Source organism: Euphorbia lathyris, chromosome 10 (genome assembly GCF_963576675.1).
Source record: "Euphorbia lathyris chromosome 10, ddEupLath1.1, whole genome shotgun sequence".
NCBI lineage: Eukaryota > Viridiplantae > Streptophyta > Magnoliopsida > Malpighiales > Euphorbiaceae > Euphorbia > Euphorbia lathyris.
In genome coordinates this window covers 48,621,146-48,642,178 of record NC_088919.1, presented here as the reverse complement: position 1 = coordinate 48,642,178, position 21,033 = coordinate 48,621,146, and positions in this window count along the sequence as shown.

Here is a 21,033-nt window from a genome sequence, read left to right as displayed (position 1 = left end):
GAATATCTGAATCTTGATAATACCATTTGTTGGCTAAATTTCAACACATGGTAAGATGGATGTGTGTTTATATACACTGTAATTCGAGAAGGCATTTGAGTGAGTGGGTGCGTCAGTTTTAACTATCAGTTTATGTTTTTAATTTAATTGATTGCATTAAAGCCGTGGTTGATGGTTCAATTCAAATCATGATAACCTTATTTATTGATGGAGTCTTAGCACATTATAAAATGAATCTATGCCATAAACGCTTCAACCTCAAAAGCATTCACGTACGAGATGCGTAAGAAATTATAATAAAAAAAGAATAAGGTGCAAAAATACCTCTAAAATTAACAATTAGAAGCAATTTTACTCTTAGTGTCTAAAATGGTGCAATTTTATTTCTAAGATTGGCAGCTAAAAGCAATTTTACCTTTAACATTGGTAAATTAGATCAATTTGATAAATAATTCATCAAATTGTCTTTTAAGTCATAAATTTTATCATCTACGCGTTACATGTGTGTCATTTTGTTATTCAGTTGTAACAGATCACAAATACATGAATAGACGTAAAAAAAATTAAAAATTTATACTGTATTTTGTACGAGTTGGATAAAAAATTTATATATTTCATCGAATTTAAAAATATTAATCCTAAATTCTATTATTAAATCATAAAAAATATGTGATTTTTTTAAACTAACTAACTGATGCAGAATAAGTAGCAAAACATATGTATTTTATAATTATTTCTGAAATTGAATCAATTTACTAACGTTATAGGTAAAATTGCTTTTGACTGCCAATATTATGAGTAAAATTGCATCATTTTAAACATTAAGGATAAAAAATTTCCTAGTTCTCAATGTTAAAAATACTTTTACACCTTATCCCAATAAAATATTATTATTAGACAATTAAACCATTTGGTTCAAATTGTTGTATGACAAAAGGATTACATGATTTTACTTTTGTTGTTCAACTTTTATTTCATGTTTAATTTTTGATACTTAGAGGACCTTTATTATAATTAACCAATATTAGGCAAACAAGAATTAATATTGGTGAATGCTTTATTTACCTTATCACAGATGACAATACCTTAACTTGACTTTTTACCTTTCTCTCTGTCAGTCTGTCTCATTCCTTCAAATCCGCCGATTTTTATTACCAACTGTAATAATTAAATTAACTGAGATCAAATTTATAGTACAAAACTTTCTTGCTTTCTTTGCATTTACACACTCTTTTCCCTGGTCATAATCATTGTTAAGTTTATCTAATTAACCTAATTTTACCGTGTATATCGTTTTTAGAGAAGTACAAATATACGAATGAAATATCCCAAGTTTTAGTCTAGAAGCAACGTTATGTCTAGCTAATGGGAACTCACACTTCACCATTAACAACTCGTACTTTGACATGATACCTTCCTAACCATTTAATATATGTGTGATTCAAATTCAAACCCGATCATTGCTTCTGATTATAAACATTGAGCATAAAATTGGACTATTTTATATATTAGAGACTTCGCACTTTTAGAGAAGTGTTGGTGACTTATTCCTAATATAATAAAAAAAATAACTTAAATTGCACTAATTTTCTAGTAGATGAGTGTGGTGTTTTAATACATCATTTGCTCCTAAACTTGTCCCAAAAATTTGATTGACCATCTGAATTTTTAAAGTGTTCCGATAGCCCTTTGAACTTGCATAAAATTTTTAGTTAACCCCTTCATTTGAGTAAAATATAATCAATTAATCACCAAGTTGTAAAAAAGTAAGTTAAATGTGGAAGATATGTTGCACGCATTTAAAAAAAAGTAAAATGTCCAAGGTTAGGGTATGCGATTCTAATATTAGAAAAGAAAAAGTTTTATAGTTGAACAAGTAAGAACTTATTTTTTCATATATTTCAATCTATTTTGTGAATTATATAATAACATTTTAAGGTATGTGTAACATATCTTTCACATTTAACTTACTTCTTTTTACAATCGAGTGATTAATTGATTACATTTTACGCAAATTTAATGGGCTAACTGAATATTTTATTCAAAATCAAGAAGCTATCAAGACACTATAAAAGTTTAGAAAACCAATCAAACTTTTTAAACAAGTTCAGAATGTAAATTATGTATTAAGCAAAAAAAAAAAAAAAAAAACTACAAATTGTAGCTTTTAAGTGAAAACAGGTAGATTTAAGAAAGTTGATATTAAATTTTCTCAATAAAAATAGCCATAACTTTATATTTAATTTAAAAAGGGTAATTAATTTATTAGTCCCTATATTTTGACAAAATTAGTCCCTGTATTTTTAAAAACACATGATAAAGTCCCTAACTTTTTTCTCGATGAAATGTTTAGTCCCTAACGTTTTTCTCGATGAACTGGTTAGTCCATGCCGTTAGACTCTCATGAAGATTTTGTTAGTCAATTTGGATTTGCGTTTTTCTTTTCCTTTCTTTTCCTTTCCTTTAAACTCTAATGCATCTGAAATCAACTTTGAGTGTTCTTCTTGATTTTCTTCCTAATCGTTCAAATTCGTAAGCATTGGATCTGTTCTTTTTCTTGTTCTCCATACAAATAGCTTCTTCTTCTAAATTGGATTTCCTCTTCTAAAGTTTGAAAGTAAATAGTAAAGGGTAATTTAGTCATTTCCGAAGTCATAAACGGTAAAAAATCTAACAAACAGACGGAATGACTAAACATTTCACTGAGAAAAAGGTTAGAGACCTTACCATGTGTTTTTGAAAATACAGGGACTAAACAGTGTGTTTTGTCAAAATATATGAACTAATAAATTAATTACCCATTTAAAAAATAACTCTAACTATCTTTAAAATATCTATAATTTTCGATTTTTAGTATATTTATAAAAAAAATTCATACAGTATATGTTATTGAAATATATGGTGTGTTGTGCAATAAATTACAGCGTTATACGCACTGACTTTCTAATGTGAACTATACCACCCACTCAAATACTATTTCTCTGTTCATATTCATGCTTTCTGCTTCATATTATAATATTATTATTATAATAATAAACAATATTATTATTTTTTTCTTTCTATAATGATCAAGTTTGAGACTCGATTCCCTGCTCCGTCAAAATTTAATTCTTATTAATAGGTGATTTGTAAATTCCATTTTAAATCATGATCGAGGTCTGTGGTTTATTCTAACTTTTGGAGTGGATAGATTTATCTTTACCTAAACTTTCTGTACCAAAAAAAATTTATGCAATCTTAAGTTTTTTTTTTTTTTGTTTTTTTTATTTAAGTATGAATGTAAAGTATAGTATATATATTTGTCAAAAAGGGTAGCTGGATTTATGGGGTATATAATAAGCAAATAAAATAATAAGTTACTCTGTCATTGACTGATTAACCTCTGCCAACATTCTACTAAAAAAAAAAAAAAAAAAATTGTTATAAGTTTGAATTTCCACTTTTATGTCAGCCCAAAAACAGCTTGTATTTTTCAACTATCCTTAACATGCCCATTACATTAAAGTTTTTTGGAAAATAAATGGAAGTCAGATTCCAAGAAATTGTCAGCAAAATCTTTTAGCAAATCTTAGGATTCCTCTTTCATAATTAATCTCTATAATCACACCAAATTAATTAACCTAATTCTCTAAATTTCCTTAATTTTTTTTTGTTTCATTTTCCCCAAACCGAAATACAAATTGCACAGCAATATTCACACACCTTAACGACCAATGAGCCTAAATCTAATGAGCCTAAATCTAACGATGAATGACCAAATTCTACATGGTCATTAAGGTGCATGTGATCAAAACCGACAAATTACATACTTAAACTTGTTAAGTTTTGTAGTTTGTCTCTAAATTTATAATTTTACCGATAGCACATTTAAATTTGTCTGCATCCTTATTTACCGATTTGACAGATTTTAAAGCTTATATAACACTTCAAAATTAAACTTTCGCATAAGCATTATCCATAGGGTTAGGCTATGCTCAAAAACAAAGTAAGTCTTACTTTGTTTTCTTGTTAGCAAATAAGTAGGGTAAAGTTCAAATAAAACCCTCGTGGTTTCACTAATTTTCAGATAAAGGACTGTGGTTTACTTTTTGTCAAAACGAGGACTGAGGTTTTCAACTTTAGCAAAATAAGGACTTTTTCGATTGATACTATTAAAATCACCCTTAACAACTTCAAAAATGACATATTTTAAGAACTACTAATATTCTAAGCAACTTTAATGCTTCAACTTTTTTATTTCGAGATTATTTAGATGATGTTTGGTAAAGAGAGAAAAAGTTAATGTTTAGAGAGAGAAAGTTCCAAAAAAAATGATTTTCTAAAATCGAAAATGTAGTTCCATAGAAAATATGACATTGAACAACTTTAATTCTTGAAAATTTTCATTTTCAGGTCGTTAAAGATAGTTTTAATAGCATTATTAAAAGTGCGAAACCTCAGTCCTTATTTTGACAAAAAGTAAACCACAGTCCTTTATCTGAAAATTAGTGAAACCACAGGGGTTTTATTTGAACTTTCCCCAAATAAGTATGTCAAAAGTTTTAAAATAATAATTTTAGGTGTATGATAGGTCCAAGTATAAATTCAGAATATCAAATGATAAAAAATGACAAATTTAAGTATGTAATTATATATTAAACTAAAATAATACAAAAAATATGTTGCCCCAAGTTTAAGTGAATTAAAAGAAGGAGGTGCAAAAATATCTCTGTTAATGTCGATCAATAGCAATTTTATTTATACCATTATAAGTAATATAATTGAATCTAATGTTGATAAACTGATTTCAGAAACAGAACTATCTTAAATCATGAATTTTGTTATCTTATTTCAGATGTCGTGCGAGTCTCATTTAATCTGGATTCTTTTTATACGTTATTAACTTGTTAGAATAAATAAATAAATGCAAAACCCTCACTTTTATATTCTGCCAAAATTTAAGTAAATTAAAACAGTTTTTGTTAGAGAACAGAGAATTAGAAAAAGAGTGAGGTTTTGCTTTAATCATAATATGCCTTTGGTAACTTTTAATTGTATTTTTGGGGGTTAGAATATAAATAAATATAAAGCTAAGGCTGACATTTCTGACACTGAAATTTCTTGAAGAGGTAAATTAATACTTTTTTTATTCTTAATATATTCCTTAATTTCAGTATAATTATGTGTTAAACAATGATTAAAGAAAGAACAAAAAATGAAGTGTCATAAATGGAAATTTATTTATTTATAAGAAAAAAGAAAAAAATAAAAGTGGGGTTTTTGAAATGAGTTATTCACTTCTCTCACGCATGCACTCGTACTCAGATTTTGACTGCAAATCCTCTGCTTTAGCTTTGCCCTTCGCCCACGGGCACTTGTCCTGCTTTTGGGTAAATTATAGGATCACTCACTCTAATTTTACTACTATTTTCATGGATAATTTTCATTTTCTTTCAATCAAATCACATTTAATTCACTATTATCAATTTGTATACAAAAAATTAATAACTGTTGATATCAGATTTTACGTACTAGACCGAAAGATGGTCGAAAGGAGACATTTGACAGACAACATCACTCTAATGTTTAAGTCAGTTGAGCAATTTGAGAGTAACTAAATAAAGTATGAGTATGTACCTTGATTGTGTGATATTTAGATGTATATATAGAAAATTACTATCTGAGTAGTCTTTAGAAGATAGTTTAGGCAAGCTGGATCCTACTCATTTTGGACTTTCTTGATTCTAGACGAATCTGGTGGGATATTGAGATCTTCCTATTGGTCGATATATTGGATGAAAGACGGTATTCCTATTTGATGAATCTGACGACTTCTAGTGCTCCACATGTTCTTGTTTGTCTAAAATGGTGACACGTGTGCTAACATTATTTCTCAGGTTATCAAATGCCCCCTAGATTTTATAAGCTATTTTAGGGTTTCGTCCGTCCTAAAAGTGTCTATAAGACTTTATTTAATCGATCATGAATAAAAAAAATGATTTTGCCTTTTAATGTGTAATTCGTAATTTTCTGGTGGTGGATTGTTATATATGATGATGTTATGCCTATGGGTAGGTGTACATATGTTTCCCTAGCAGGTATTATGATGACTGTTATGTTGACTTGATGTAATGCAAATTGTGCATTTAAAAGATAGAAGATAGCAATGTGCTTAAATGAATTAATGGACCAAATATGATCGAATATACCAACTTATTAAATGAACTATATTTTGTAGATACAAGATTATGTAATGGATGAACCCACCAAAAAAGGGAAGGCTTGCCATAAGAAGCAAGTCAATTAAATCGTACAGATTGAGCACGGGGGGATAAGAAGAGAGGAGCCTGTGTAGATTTGGGGTGACAGCCTATAAATGGTGCCACCTAGTGAAAATGTCTATTTTACCTATCACTGTAGCGAAAATTATGCTGCATGTTTAAGAATATTGTTGATATAATTTTACCTTCCTTTTCTTAAAGGAGGAGGTTTTTGTTTTTGCCCTACCAAGGGGTAGGGCTATTTATAAGGCACTTTTGGCCTTTTGCAAAAATACAATATTTTCCAATATAATTTATAGTTTTAATATAATTTTGCTATTTTCCATTTTCGTCTTCTTGATAGAGCTGGAAGTTTCTAAGTTTGCTATTCGTGTGTATGAGATTGTGCCGTCTACATGCTCTTTATGATCTTTGTATCATGAAGAGTGAGTTGACTAATCAACATGTGATAGATCATAATGATGGAGGAAGGTAAGCATTACATCTCGATATAAGGGTATTTATTTGTTTATGCATCTCTAAGTTGTGCTGCATGAAATGTTAATAGGCCATTAATGTTGTATGTTATTGAGAAATTTGTTCGAGAGAAAGAATTCTCAATCAAAACCTTAACTTAGGGTGTTTACTAATGGATTAGGCAGGGATGCTGATCTTGAGCTAGATATGCTGCAAATATGAGTAAGAGATTATTTATTTACTCTCTGTGGTGCTTTGTTAATCAGTTGAATGTCTAAGATTAATAGATATATGGCTTAGACATAACATGGACTTCTTCGACCATAGATATGTGGGAATGATGCTTTTCAGATTCCTTGCTATTGTGCTTGAAATATACCCTTGTGAGATGTAGAGTTAGATCTATCCCGTGTGTTTTACCCAAATAGTATCTCGTTTATCTTGTGCTCTTGCTGTTGTTTTTAGCATATTTGGTTTTACTTTACTATAAACTCTTAAAATCATTACTTGGTTACTTCCGTCTCTTAAACATAAGCTAAATAGAATGCAAATACACCTACAAAACTCCATGTGGATCAATACTTATACTATACTATGATTGATGATGTGTGTGATAATCTTATAACTATATTGTGATAGCAAAGTAAATGCATCAATTTCTAGCGCGCGTTGCCGGGTAGTTTTAACGGAGTTTTTGATAATCTAATTTGCAAAGTGTTTAAGAGTCTTTTAACTTGTGTGTTGAGGCTGTGCAGATACTATTTAAGCTATTTTTGTAGTCTATGTGAAGACAATGCCCTCTTGAGTTTTCTTTGGTTCCTGAAATCGAAAGGGAGTGCAGACAAAGGAGTGGAGCCCTTAGACGTGCATAACGATTATAAAGAGCTGAGAACAAAGCAGCCAACCCCAATGCATTAGTTGATCCTCACCCTGCACACCAAGCACTACATTTCCTAGAGCATCTCTTAGACGAGGAAGTGGATGAAGAGATCGAACCAAACCCACCACCACAAGCTCAAACTGTGCAAATCCATGTTGCAGAAGTAAACATGGTGAACCAAAGGCCCTGGATGGATACAGAGCTGCCAGATGCAAATTAGCACAACTTTGCGATCATTATACCTGATGAGAGGAATAATATATTTGAGGTGAAGGAGGCAATGAACCATATGTTGCAAGCAACATTTCAACACAGAGGTATATGGCTCATGAGGATCCACACAACCACATACAAGATTTCCTAAGTATGTGCGATACTTTCAGGAATGCAAAGGTTGTGTTGGATGATGTGATAATCACGAGACTATTGATGGTGCAACTAATGAGCCCAGTCGGGAACATGTTGACTATGTCAATAATCAGAGACCACAACAACGTAAACCATACTCAAACATATACAACACAAGATGGAGTAAGCATCCCAATTTTTCATGGCTGCCAAATCCAAATCAGCCAACCCCAGCTCAATCTTAATCGATGTACTAGAGCCTTCAACAGTACAATCAAGCCAAGAATCCACCACCACCACCACCACCACAGCCTGTGCAATAAGAAAAGAAACCCTCGATGGAGAAAATCATGGCACAATTCATACAACAAACACATGCATCCATAAAAGGGCTAGAGACACAAATACACCAGTTGTCTAGCATGGTGTATGCCATAAGAAAATGAACTTTACCAACCAAGACTAGGGATAACCCCAAGGAGAATGTACTCACCATCCTTCTAAGAATTGGCAAGACTGTATCAATAGGGTACAGGATGAGTGAAAAGGGAGAGTCATCCAACGCATCCAAACTAAGCACAAATGAGGAAGAAAAATAAGCCACTACTTTAGATGAGAGTAACCTGACACTTGTGCTGACTGTTGGAATTTAGTGTCCTAAATACAATTGTTTTGGATATTAATATTAATGAATAAATTGTTTATTTGGTCATTTGTTTAATCAGATATATAGAATTAATATGTAACTATATATAAAGGCACAAATCTTTCGCAAAGGAAGTAATCCTAAGTTTATTCAAGTAGTTATAAAGTGTTCATACAAGCATGAAGTGAGACTATACTTTATAATAGACTGATAGACTTAAAGTAAACCCAAGTCAAGTAATATGTTATAGGGATTGGCATATTGCTGTTGAGACTTGCATGTAACAGTGTTTTCTGTCGAGACAGAAAGCTGATCTCACAAGCTTTAGATATTCTGATATCTAGACAGTTACATGGATCTGATGAGGGAGTTCATTAGGATTGGGACCTGACTTGAGATAACATAATGGAGTGATTTATCTAATGTGTCAACTGTTCATCTCATCGGTATTAGTAGGTATAACTAATCCTCAGACTCAAACATTCATTAATTAGTAATTCTGGATTGCGGAGTCTGATACTTTGATTCTGTGCGAGCACGGTCCAATAGGTGAGAGCCTAGGGGGTGTGAGAGCAGGGTTGGGTATCACGCGAAGTAATTACAGAATGGTTAATGTCAGATTGAGCATTCGTCACTCCCGATAAATGGGAGATATATCCAAAGGGCCGCTTGTGGTGAATTGACTGAAATCCTTGCAAGGTGATACAGTTAAGAGTAGAAATAAACATTTCACTTAACTTATCTTTCAGAGTGAATTCAACCTGTACAAGTAAAACCGGACTCTTCGTTATATGTAACCTTGACACATTCCATGGTTATAAGGAATTGACCGACAGGATATAGTTGATGAATGATCGTATTATACTGTACCTAATACAGAAAGGTTAATGTCAATTATCAACCTGACTTCTTAATTGCTCTGGGGGAATATCATAGGTTCTGCTAGTAACAGCTCTCGACGGTATTCCGTTATATATATGTTGGAATTAATCGTAATGAATAATTTCAAATGATATATACGGCTAGTGGCAATAAAGAACCTAATGGGTCGCATATGGGACTTGGAATCGGAGGACGAAAATGTAATTAGTGGGACATACACATATGGGCCGAAATTTGTATTAATTTAGGGATAAATTAATTTGATTAATAATTATAATTTGATTATGGTTATCAATTAAATTAAAAGATTATCTGATAATATTAATTAGAAGTTTTATGGGATTGAAACTCTAATTAATTATTCCTAACATTAATTAATTATTAATTTGATTAATAATAATTATCTAGATATAATTAGTTATTATTTAGATAATAGTAAAGTGTTTATTTAATTATCTAATTAGGAATCCTATTCTGAATAAGATTCTAATTATTTAATTACCTAACACAACTGAGATTAGGGTTAAGAAAAGTCTATAAATAGACTCCCTAACCCCTAAAATTCGACCAAAACACAAAAAGGGAGAGGAGGAATCGTTCCATCTTTCGTCTCGGCTAATTTACTTTATTTCTTACTCCCTCTTTGATCTCGTATCGATTTCTGTTAGAGGCAATCATTGTGATTGCTATTCATTGAAGGTTGATAACTGATTATCTTTTGGTTTTGTGTTGAATCAAACGTTCATGGTTCACGAGTTGATAACAACAAGTTGTGGGCACTTCGTTTGCAACGGTAGATAGTTCATCACTAAAGGTATTACTATCTATCCCTCTTTATATGAAATAACAATTAACAAATTTTGAAAAAGGGAAATAGATAAAATAGATAAAATTTTATTATTCCGCTATGCCTAGACTTATCTATTTTCTTTCACTGACATCATCATCAGTTTTACAATCTGCTTTGCAGAAACAAATGTCATGTCTTGAACCAAAGGTTGAAAAACTCCCAACCAGAATTATTCTAGCACATGTTACCTCTGTGCCAATATATAAACTTGTGCCACCATATCCAGGCAGACTGAAAGGAAAAGAGATGGATGTACAATACAATAAATTCTTGAATAGTTTGAGGAAGTTGGAGATCAACATACCTCCCACTGAAGCATCACAAAGATGCTTAAATATGCAAAGTTCCTCAACATACCTCCCACTGAAGCATTGCGATTGTGCAACTGAATAAAGATTGCCCATCCATTCTCTTGAGAAAGGGCTTCGTTACCAACTAAATTGAAAGATCCAGAGAGTTTTTCTATCCCATGTACCATTGGTAATTTAAATATTGATAATGCATTTTGCGGCCTAGGAGCTAGCATAAATCTTATGACATACAACATTTATAAAAAGCTAGGCCTATGGGAACCAGGTCCGTACAGTTAGCGGATAGATCAATTTGGTACTTAAAGGTATAGTTGAGGACATTCTCGTCAAAATGGATAAATTCATATTCTCAGTTGACTTCATTAACAACGTAGAGTACAAAAACTAAGGTTAATTAATGTCATGTGGTTTTACGTTTTTCCAGATCGGTATTTGTTGTTTTTTTTTATTACAAACCAAACCTTGTGGTTTGTATTGTTAGCAAAATCAAGGCAAATGCCTTAACTCTGTTAAAAGGCATGGGCAAATCAAGACATTTGTCTTGATTTTGTTAACGGCGCAAACCACATGGTTTGGTTTGTAACGAAAAAAACCTATAAATACATATCTGTAAAAACATGAAACCACATGACATTTATTTGAAATTAACTCCAAAAACTATGAGTCCGGTGTCTCTAAAATATTGGAACCGTCCCTGAGCTCAGTAATAGTTTTTATATTAATCTCTGATATACCCTTGTATATGAATGTCTCATGCGCTTGAAACATGTACAATACATGTCTATCTTATCATGTATTAAAATTTCACCAGTTAATGAGATTATTAAAATTTGAACTCCATCTAAGATTGAAATTGATACTATGTTAAGGAATTATTTTAACTAACAATTTAAGTTAATAGCTAAGGTTAAATAATAGCTTCAATATTAATGACACATAAACAATATAAAATTTCATATAAAATTATGTTGAAGGAATTCAAGCATCAATAACTCCAAATTAAATAAAGAAGTTAGGATTCCATCAATGTGAAGAATTCTCAACTACTCTAAATAAGATGCAGATTTTGGTGACTACATATAAGGAAACATTTTTTAAAAAAGAAAAAAGTTAATATGGAAAGCCATACTGAGTTTTTGATGTCATGCACTCATTTTTTGTTGGGTTGGGATCATTTAATCAACAAAAATTTAGCAACATAATGAAAGCTGAAATGATCATGTTTTATTGTGTTAGAATTCAATTTATGATTTGCTTATGTCATCCTTTTCAATTTATTGTGTCATTAATTAGTTTTATTTATTTTACTAGGGTCCATTTCGGGTAAATTACACGCATGACCACTGAACTCTACCCAACCCATTTTAATATACTGAACTTCAATTTTTAATGGTATAACCACTGAACTTATTACTTTTTAACACCGGTGGTCACTCAACGCCTCAAAACGGCCGTTGACGGTCTCAAAATTAAAAATTCAAAGAGTTAATGAATTCTAAGGAACTTTAATTCTTGAAAATTTTCGTTTTGAGATTATTTAGAGGTTGTTTGGTTAAGAGAGAGTGCATTTTTAGAGAGAGAAAATTCCAAAAAATGTGATGGTGGAAAATAAAAAATATGGTTTCATGGTAAATGTCGTTCTAAACAACTTTAATTCTTGAATATTTTCATTTTGAGGCCGTTAATGATTATTTTGAGAAGTTAGTTAAAGTTAAGTGACCACTAGTGTTAAAAAAAATATATAAAGTTCAGACTATACTGTTAAAAATTAAAATTCAGTGACTATAATATTAATATGGATAAAGTTTAGTGGCTATGAGTGTAATTTACCCATTTCCTATATTTGCATCCTTCCTAACATAAATAATTGCTGCAAGTACTATTTTCCATATTGACTATATAACAAAAAAAGTTTATGTATGGTCCCAAAACTCTATGATCAAGGTAAAATAATTTACTTATAAGCAGTGACGAATCCAGGATTTGAGAGAGAGAGGGGCAAAATTCTAAGTAGAAAATTTTTAGACAAAAAATGTAAAATTGTTCAATTTTTTATGACAAAAATGCAAAATTGTCCAATTTTTTGTGACGAAAAATGCAAAATTGTTCAATTGTCATGCATTATTTTCATGATTTTTTTTTGATAAAAACGTAAATTATAATGTTTCCGACTCGTAATCATCCATTTCCAGGATTCTCGGGTTGTTACGAATCAAATATCCCTAACGTTTTGGGTCAGGTGCAATTTTACCCCTAACATCTAAAATGGTGCAATTTTATCCATAATATTTGTAGCCAAGAGCAATTTTATCCCTAACGTTGATAAATTGGATCAATTTCAGACACTATTATAAAATACAGTCATTTTTTTCTTTATTTTGCACCAATTGCATATCAATTTTGTAATTTTGCACCAATTTTACCTCTAACGTTGATAAACTGAATTAATTTCAGACACTATTATTCATGACCGAGAAGACAATTTGATGAATTATTTCTCAAATGGGTTAATACACGTATTTGCCCCTTTATTTTCACGGAAAAACAGATTTGCCCTTAAATCAAAAAAACCCACAAAACTATCCCTGAATTTTCCATAAACCTGCAATTATACCCTAATCTAACAGAGCTGTTAAACGACGTTCACATCAAACCTGCTTGTCTCCAGAAAAACTTCAGAAAAGAACAACCAATCACAAACAGAAAAAAAATATGCACATTCAATTTCGATTAAAAGCAAGTTAGAAGAACAGATTGGTCAAAATTCATTTTCATAAAAGCTCAATCAACCTAATAAAACGACATCTAAACCTCCTAATTAATCCAAAAGCAATAGCAATAGAAAACAATAAGAAACCAAATGAATTTTGATTGTCGTCATCTAATTTTTTTTGAGACAATAAGGTTTGATGTCATCGCCGTTTAGCAGCTCTGTTAGATTAGGGTATAATTGCAGGTTTATGAAAAATTCAGGGATAGTTTTGTAGGTTTATTTGATTTAAGGACAAATCTGTTTTTCCGCAAAAACACAGGGGCAAATATGTGTATTAACCATTTCTCAAATTGACCCAATTTATCAACGTTAGGGGTAAAATTGCTCCTGGCTTCCAACATCAGAGATAAAATTGTTCCTGACCCAAAATATTAGGGGTATTTTTGCACTTTAACCCTTATTTTTGGACTAAAAAAATTCTAATTTTTTTTGCCCCCCTACATCCGCCCCTGCTTATAAGACTCCGTTTGTTTGCTGCAAAAATTGTACAGGAAAATATTTTTCTGGTTTTTCAGGGTTTATTTGCTTAAAAAAATTAAGTTAACAGAAAAATTTATGAAAAAAATGACTTTTGGAACCCTACTTGATTCCTTCTTACTTTTTTTAAAAATAGTAGCCACCCCACCATTTCTTTTTGTTTTTTTTATATTGGAACCAAATACTGAAAAATATTTTATTTTCCAACACAAAAATTTCCGTTACCCAATATTTTTCGATAAACAAATGGGACCTAAATATGAAAATTCAATGATGACAAGTAAAATTTCACCAAACAACATTAAATGGCAAAATTTTCTATTTTTCTCATAATAAATGGATAACCTTTATAAGGATGGAAATATGATTTAATTATAAAAGCATGCATTAATTATTATATAAAATGTGCATGGCTTAATAAATAATAGTCATCATTTTCCCCCCAAACTAATGGGTGCAAGTCTCAATATTAAATTCTACTTAACACCAAATTAAGGAAGTCATAATCCTTAATTAAAAATATATTTAAAGTATGGATTATGAAGCTTTGACCCCATTCTATTATAGAATTTAAATTGAATATTCCTTAGAAGTAGGATTAGAATAGGGCACTAAATAAAGGTGAAGTCATCAAATATATTTGACTCAATTTTTATTATTATATAGGTATATATATACAGTGGTGAAGCAAAAAAAGAAGGTCTAATGATATAATTGCATTGCGAGGAAAACCACCTGAAACTATCATCTCATGGTAAATTTGCGGCCCGAGTTCAAAATTTGGGAAGGCACATTGAAAGAGAATAATTGTTTCACATTTATAAATGATTTATTATATTTATATATAGCCAATATGAGATACTTAACACACTTTCTGATCCTCAAAACTAAATAGTTGAAGCATGAAATTTGTAGGACTCAACATTGCAAATGACCTAGCAATGAATTTCTCAACAATGGAGGATTAACCACTCTTATAAACAACTCATTACATTTATAACTAACCAAATACTTATTAGGGGAATAGCACATTGGCGGACTGAGAACCAAAAACTTAGTAGTCGTTGGACAAAAGATTTAGTAAGAAAACACAGATTTTTTTAATATGTCTCTACTTTCGTATCCCGAATATGTCTCAAATTCTGTAAATAACAAAATTACACTATATTTCTTATGTTCAATGATGATTTTTTTGTTGATAAATGTAAATTTTTATTAATTTCTCCTAGAGTCGGGGTGTACGACCCTCAGTGACCCTGTAATTTCCCCACCCGTGGACATCATCCTCGTAAGAGTTTTCTATTTATTGTGATTTTGTAAGAGTTATGTAAGAAAAACAATAGAGAAAAGTAGTTGATATGGTGATAGAAGAAAATGTGTAGCATCCAATGAAATTGATGTTCATTATTATAGGACAAACCAAACGTACAAATCAATATTACATTCAAATAAGGTTGTTGGACATTAGGTACAAAGTTAGGGATGAGTAGTTCAAGTTTCATAAATAAATTTGAATTTAATTACCAATAAAAAAATTGAATTAAAATACAAAAAAAATATTGAATTAAAACAAAAATATTGTATAGTGTTTTTTTATATGGTATATTAGATAAATTATTGGTAAAGAAGTTTTACTTACACTTTGATATTTAGAAGGGACGCAAGTTCGAGACATAAAGAGAGAAATCAGAAAACCAGTATTAATTCTTCTTATAAGAAAATTAATAATTTTTTTTGAAGAGATAAATTAATGACGTAAAAAAGTATATGGCAAGCAAGCTACTGTGCATTCTTTAGGCCATTTGGCACCGCCGTAACAGCAGGGTTTGGCAATCCACTACCGGAATGGTAAAACAATGATGGAAGCACACGCAAGAGGAGATCCGCGACTGGCGGGCATACCGTACGGGTAATATTAGTAGGCACGTAGTGGAGAAAACTGTCGCTATGTGGAGGCCGTTGAGAAGGGGATTCGTCAAGTATAATATTGGCGGGGCACTTTTTCCTACCGAGGGATATTACGGGTTGGGTGCAGTGGTGCGAGACGCAGAATGGACATTCTTGTGCTGTAGTAGCAGTCTGAGTCCGGGCATGAAGGAGCCGAAAATAATTGAGGCGTTGGTAGTTCGGACTAGCTTCCTGTGGATGGCGGGTCACAACTTCAGACACTTTGAGTTTGAGACGGATGTTAAGCATGTGGTCGACAAGATTCACTATACAGCAGTCGATCTGTCTGAATTCGGCACATTAATACAGGACTATAAGGCTATTTTGCATCAATTTTCTGATCTCAATTTTTTTTATTCCTCATTTAGCGAACAGTGCAACTCATTTAGTTGCTAGGCACGCATGTTCCAATACTAGCAATTTTGTTTCGTCTATTTTATCAGTTTAGCTTTCTGATGTAATTGTTAAGGATGTGAATCCTTCTCTTTAATAAAAGTATTCTTTCAAAAAATAAAAACCACAACAAATTCTATTTTTTATTTTAATTTTGTAACAATTTTTTTTCTTTAAATTATCTTTCAGAAAAATATTAAATTACTTTTTATAGAAAAGTCAACAATTAGATTCATACAGGAAAAAACAAAATTACAATTTTATATCTTAGGAATCATTTGGTTTACTTACTGTTGTTGTTTTCTATTGGAAAAGTGGAAATTCCATGTTTTTTACTTTTCAGATATGTATAAAACTATGATAAAACATTTAAAACTCTTATTTTTAATATGAAACACGAGAAAAAAAAAAAAAACAAACAAATACCCCTTAGTTATTATAAATTTTTTCTAATCTTTTTATTTATTAAATATCATAAACTTGATTATGTATTACTTTAGGACATTTATACTCCAACATTTATAATTATATGATTACGTGTAAAATATCTAAATTAACCCTATATTTTATATATCCATTAAAAAGACCCCATATCTATCAATTCAACATTATGTTAATTTTTCCACATCACATGGTTTTGTTTTTACTCTTATATTAATTGTATATATAAGTATTTGATTTATAGTAAGAGATGGAGGTTGAAGAAGTCAAAAAAGAAAAAATATCATTAGGAGGATGTAATTATTGGTCCATTTTTTCCACCTCCCTTTCATTTCTTCACCCAATGAGAAGATGACAACTAGAGAGCAAATAAACAAATAATTAATTATATTTTTTTTTACATAAATAAATAAATATTTTAATAAAAAATTAATCAGTGAAATGTCCACTCAAACCAAATACTCATTAAAAAGTGGTGCATGTGACACTCATTATGCCATTCCATTGTCTTTCTTGTGGTTAAATGTGCATTAATTTAATTTAATAGTAACTAAGTGAAATATATATATTCTTAATTTATAAGCTATGATAATTAATTATGATGGTAACTTGGCATCCCTAACAACAAGTTGAGAAAATACTTCACTTTTTTTTTTTTTGGATAAAGTATTAATTTAGTTTTTGGAAGTTACTAGGAAGATTAATATAGTACAAAATAAAGTTTGAGATTTAATTTGTTCTTTCAATTTGACATCGTAAGATTATATCGATATCTCTTGATAAAGGAAATAGAAAGTATACGAAAAAAAATATGAAAATAACTGAAACAGATCCCAAAGATTTGAATGAATGAACAAGGTTGCTCCTAACTACCTTATATACACAATGCAATTATCTGTTACTAAGTAGTTAATCCTAACAATCTTAGTTATAAGTAAACTATAGTTACCTACCTAATTTAGCTATATGATTAATACACTATCAAGTTAGGATTCCTAAATTATGCAAGAAAGAATTGGATAATAGAGAATGAAGAGCTTTAATGAAGCAATCTGATAACTAATATGTAGTAGGTGAACCTTATCAGATCGCACTTTTTCTCTAATGAAGGGACAATCAATTTTAATATGCTTGTCCTTTTGTGAAAACTTTATTTTTAGATATCTGTATAGTAGATAAGTTATAAAAAAAATAACAATGTAGACGGTGGATGATGTACATATAGATCTTTGAGTAAATACATCAACCACTGTAGTTCATTTGGTGTTGTTGTCATTGCTAGATATTCAGCCTCTGAGGATGACCTACTAATTGTGCCTTCTTGGATTTCCATGATATAAAGGAGTTTTCGAGAGAAAAAAAACAAGTAGCATGTTATGGACTTTCTTGTTTGTTTACATTTTGCCCAGTCCGAATCTATATAAGCTTGTGACAGGACTTTTGATGTTGCTGCTAAACAAATTCCTTATGCTGGATGAGTTTAAGATAACTTAAAACTTTAAATGTTGTATGTAGGTGTTTTTCTATTAGCTTCTTAAGTGATTGTGAAAGATGGTGTGCTCAGATAAGATATCTAGCCTAGTGTTGGTCAGATATAACAATTTGCCTACCAACTTTCTGTAACCTGTAATATCTGTATCTCTAAAATCCATTATTTCAATAAGAATAGATGTTGAACATGGTTTAGATTCAAGGAATTTTGTCTCAACTAAAAGATCTAAAGTATAAGGGAAAATTTCTGCTAGTTTCAGTCAGTTTTATATTTCATGTAATTTCATTTTACATTTATATATATTTTACCTGTGTTAAGATTTATTTTATATATATACTTTGCAAAATCTCAACCATGAATCTTTATCTAAATTAGTTGAAATTTTTTATTTAACGAGAACAACCATATATAGAAGCAATTAAAGAACAAAATGATTACACAGAAAGGTTCCCACAAGAGAGAAACCAAGTAGTAGGAACAAAATTATTTACACAAAAGAGTTAGAAGACAGGGCTTTAGTAGCTAAACTATGAGCTGCCTAATTACAAGTTCTACCATAAAAAAATAAAAGAAGCATACTGAAAAGATCTAGGGAGAGCCAGAATATCCGTAATGATCATGCTAGCTTAGTAATACACTTGATGCTAGGATTATTGATAGCATTAATGACTTCCATGGAGTCTCCCTCAAAAATCACCCGTTGAAAGCCTTTTTCGATACCAAAGATAACTCCATCGTGCATATCCAGAGCTTCAAACATCAATCTCGACTGAAGAGAAGGATAACGCTTGCATCAGCAACCAATAATGTTTCCAGAATGGTCACAGGCTATGATGCCACCATTACCGGGCAAGGATTGCAAAATAAAACCCCCATCAACATTTGTTTTAATCCAACTAGAGCAAGGTTTGGACCAAGAGAGAAATTGCTAAAGCAGGGAAGACAATAGTGAGTACGGGTGCTTTAAGATCTGCCACCCCTGTTTAGCTAAAAGAGACAGGTTGAAGGCTTTTAAGTCTCTAAACCCAAGGCCTCCTTCCAACTTGTTTTTACATAGGACCTTCCACGAGAACCAATGGATTTTTCTTTTATCAGACTTTTCACCCCACCAAAACTTAGCAATAATCTTGTTAATATCTTTGCACACAGTGTCCGGGATCTTAAAACAAGTCATAGAAAAAATAGGGATTACAGCCGCAACTACTTTAACAAGGACTTCTTTTTCAGCCATGCTTAACAACTTTCCTTTGCAACAAGCTAACCGCTTTGCCACACGATCTTTTATACTTCTAAACACTTGAGATTTGGAGCAAGAAAAGACAATTGAATGGCCTAATATTTATCCTGACCACCTCAGTTTTGAACTCCAAAATAAGACAACCAGTCGTCGGTGCTCACTATGAACCATTTGAATAAAAATATCAGAAACATGTTTCGAAATAACATATGACAATTCAACAGAGAAGATTTAGGGGTGTTTGTTTCAGCTTTTTAGATAAGCATTTAGCGTTTCACTCCAAACCGCATGAAATACAGTGTTTGGTTAGGTTTATAGCACCACATCGTTTAACATTTTCTCTGAAAACTGTAGCATTTTGGAGTTTTTCATAAACAGTTGTTTGTAGTTATTTGTTATTGACAAAATTATCATTCTCATTTCCACAAAAAATTGTTTTTCTTAAAAATTATTTCTATTTCTATAACATAATTACTGAAATAACAAGATTTTATTGCATTCAATAAATTTTTTATTTTTTTATTTAGATTATTTTTATTAATTTGTGCTATACATTTTTTATTTTATAATTTTTTATTAAAAGACTGGTTACCGAGGAAAGCGATGGACATCCCAGCTAGGCTGGCACCCCCGAGCTAGACCCCGAACCCCTTTATTAAACGCTCAAGGCAAAAGAAAAGGAAGAATATAAATAGTCAAAACCAGAAATTATGAGAAGCGGTAAGAGACGCCTCCCCTAATGTCCCTAAAGTACACTGAATTACAAAAGCTGGGGACCGGGTCCCACCAATGAATACCCGTCATAATGCGACCATAATTAGCCAAGGCATCGGCCACGACATTGCCTCCTCGGTAAACATGAGAGACCACTAATTGCATAGAATCCATAAAGGGGATGCAATTCAACCAATCTTGTCTTACCTCCCAAGGGATAGAACGCGTCCGGGAGCGAAAAACGTGCACAACGTATGTCGAATCACTCTCCAACCAAATTCGACTCCAGCCCCGATCAGCGGCCATGTGAATTGCTCGAATAGCGGCAGATAGCTCCGCAAGGTATGCAAAAGAACAATCCAGCGAGAAGGCGACCGCTCCCATCCAATTGCTTGAAGACGATCTGAAAACACCTCCGCAGCCCGCATTATCACGCGCAACGGAGGCGTCCGTGTTAATCTTGACCCAAGACGTCGTAGGCCTCTGTTAGCAGACCTGCAGAATCCGCGGGGCCGAGCATACCGTCTATCCATATTAGACATTTTAAATACTAACAACAATAATTTAATATAATTTTATCAAATACTAATAATCTTCTGCAACCACAACATTTAATAGTAACATTTGTATGAAACATGCCTTAAACTGGAAAATTCTCACCCAAATGCCATTTGAAAAAATGAATGATCCATAATAAGACCTATAACTATACAAATAATAAATAATTTTTTTTGACTACGACAAATAAATAAATAAATAATTAATAGCTCTAATCACAAAGGATCAAAATAAAATAAAAAACTTGTTTGCTATACGTTGATCAGAAACCATCAAGAAAATATATTTAATTAAATTGAGATATGGTAGGGAACTAGACATGTGATAGGAAAGGTTGACAACATATTTTTTCTTTCTTTCTTAATTAT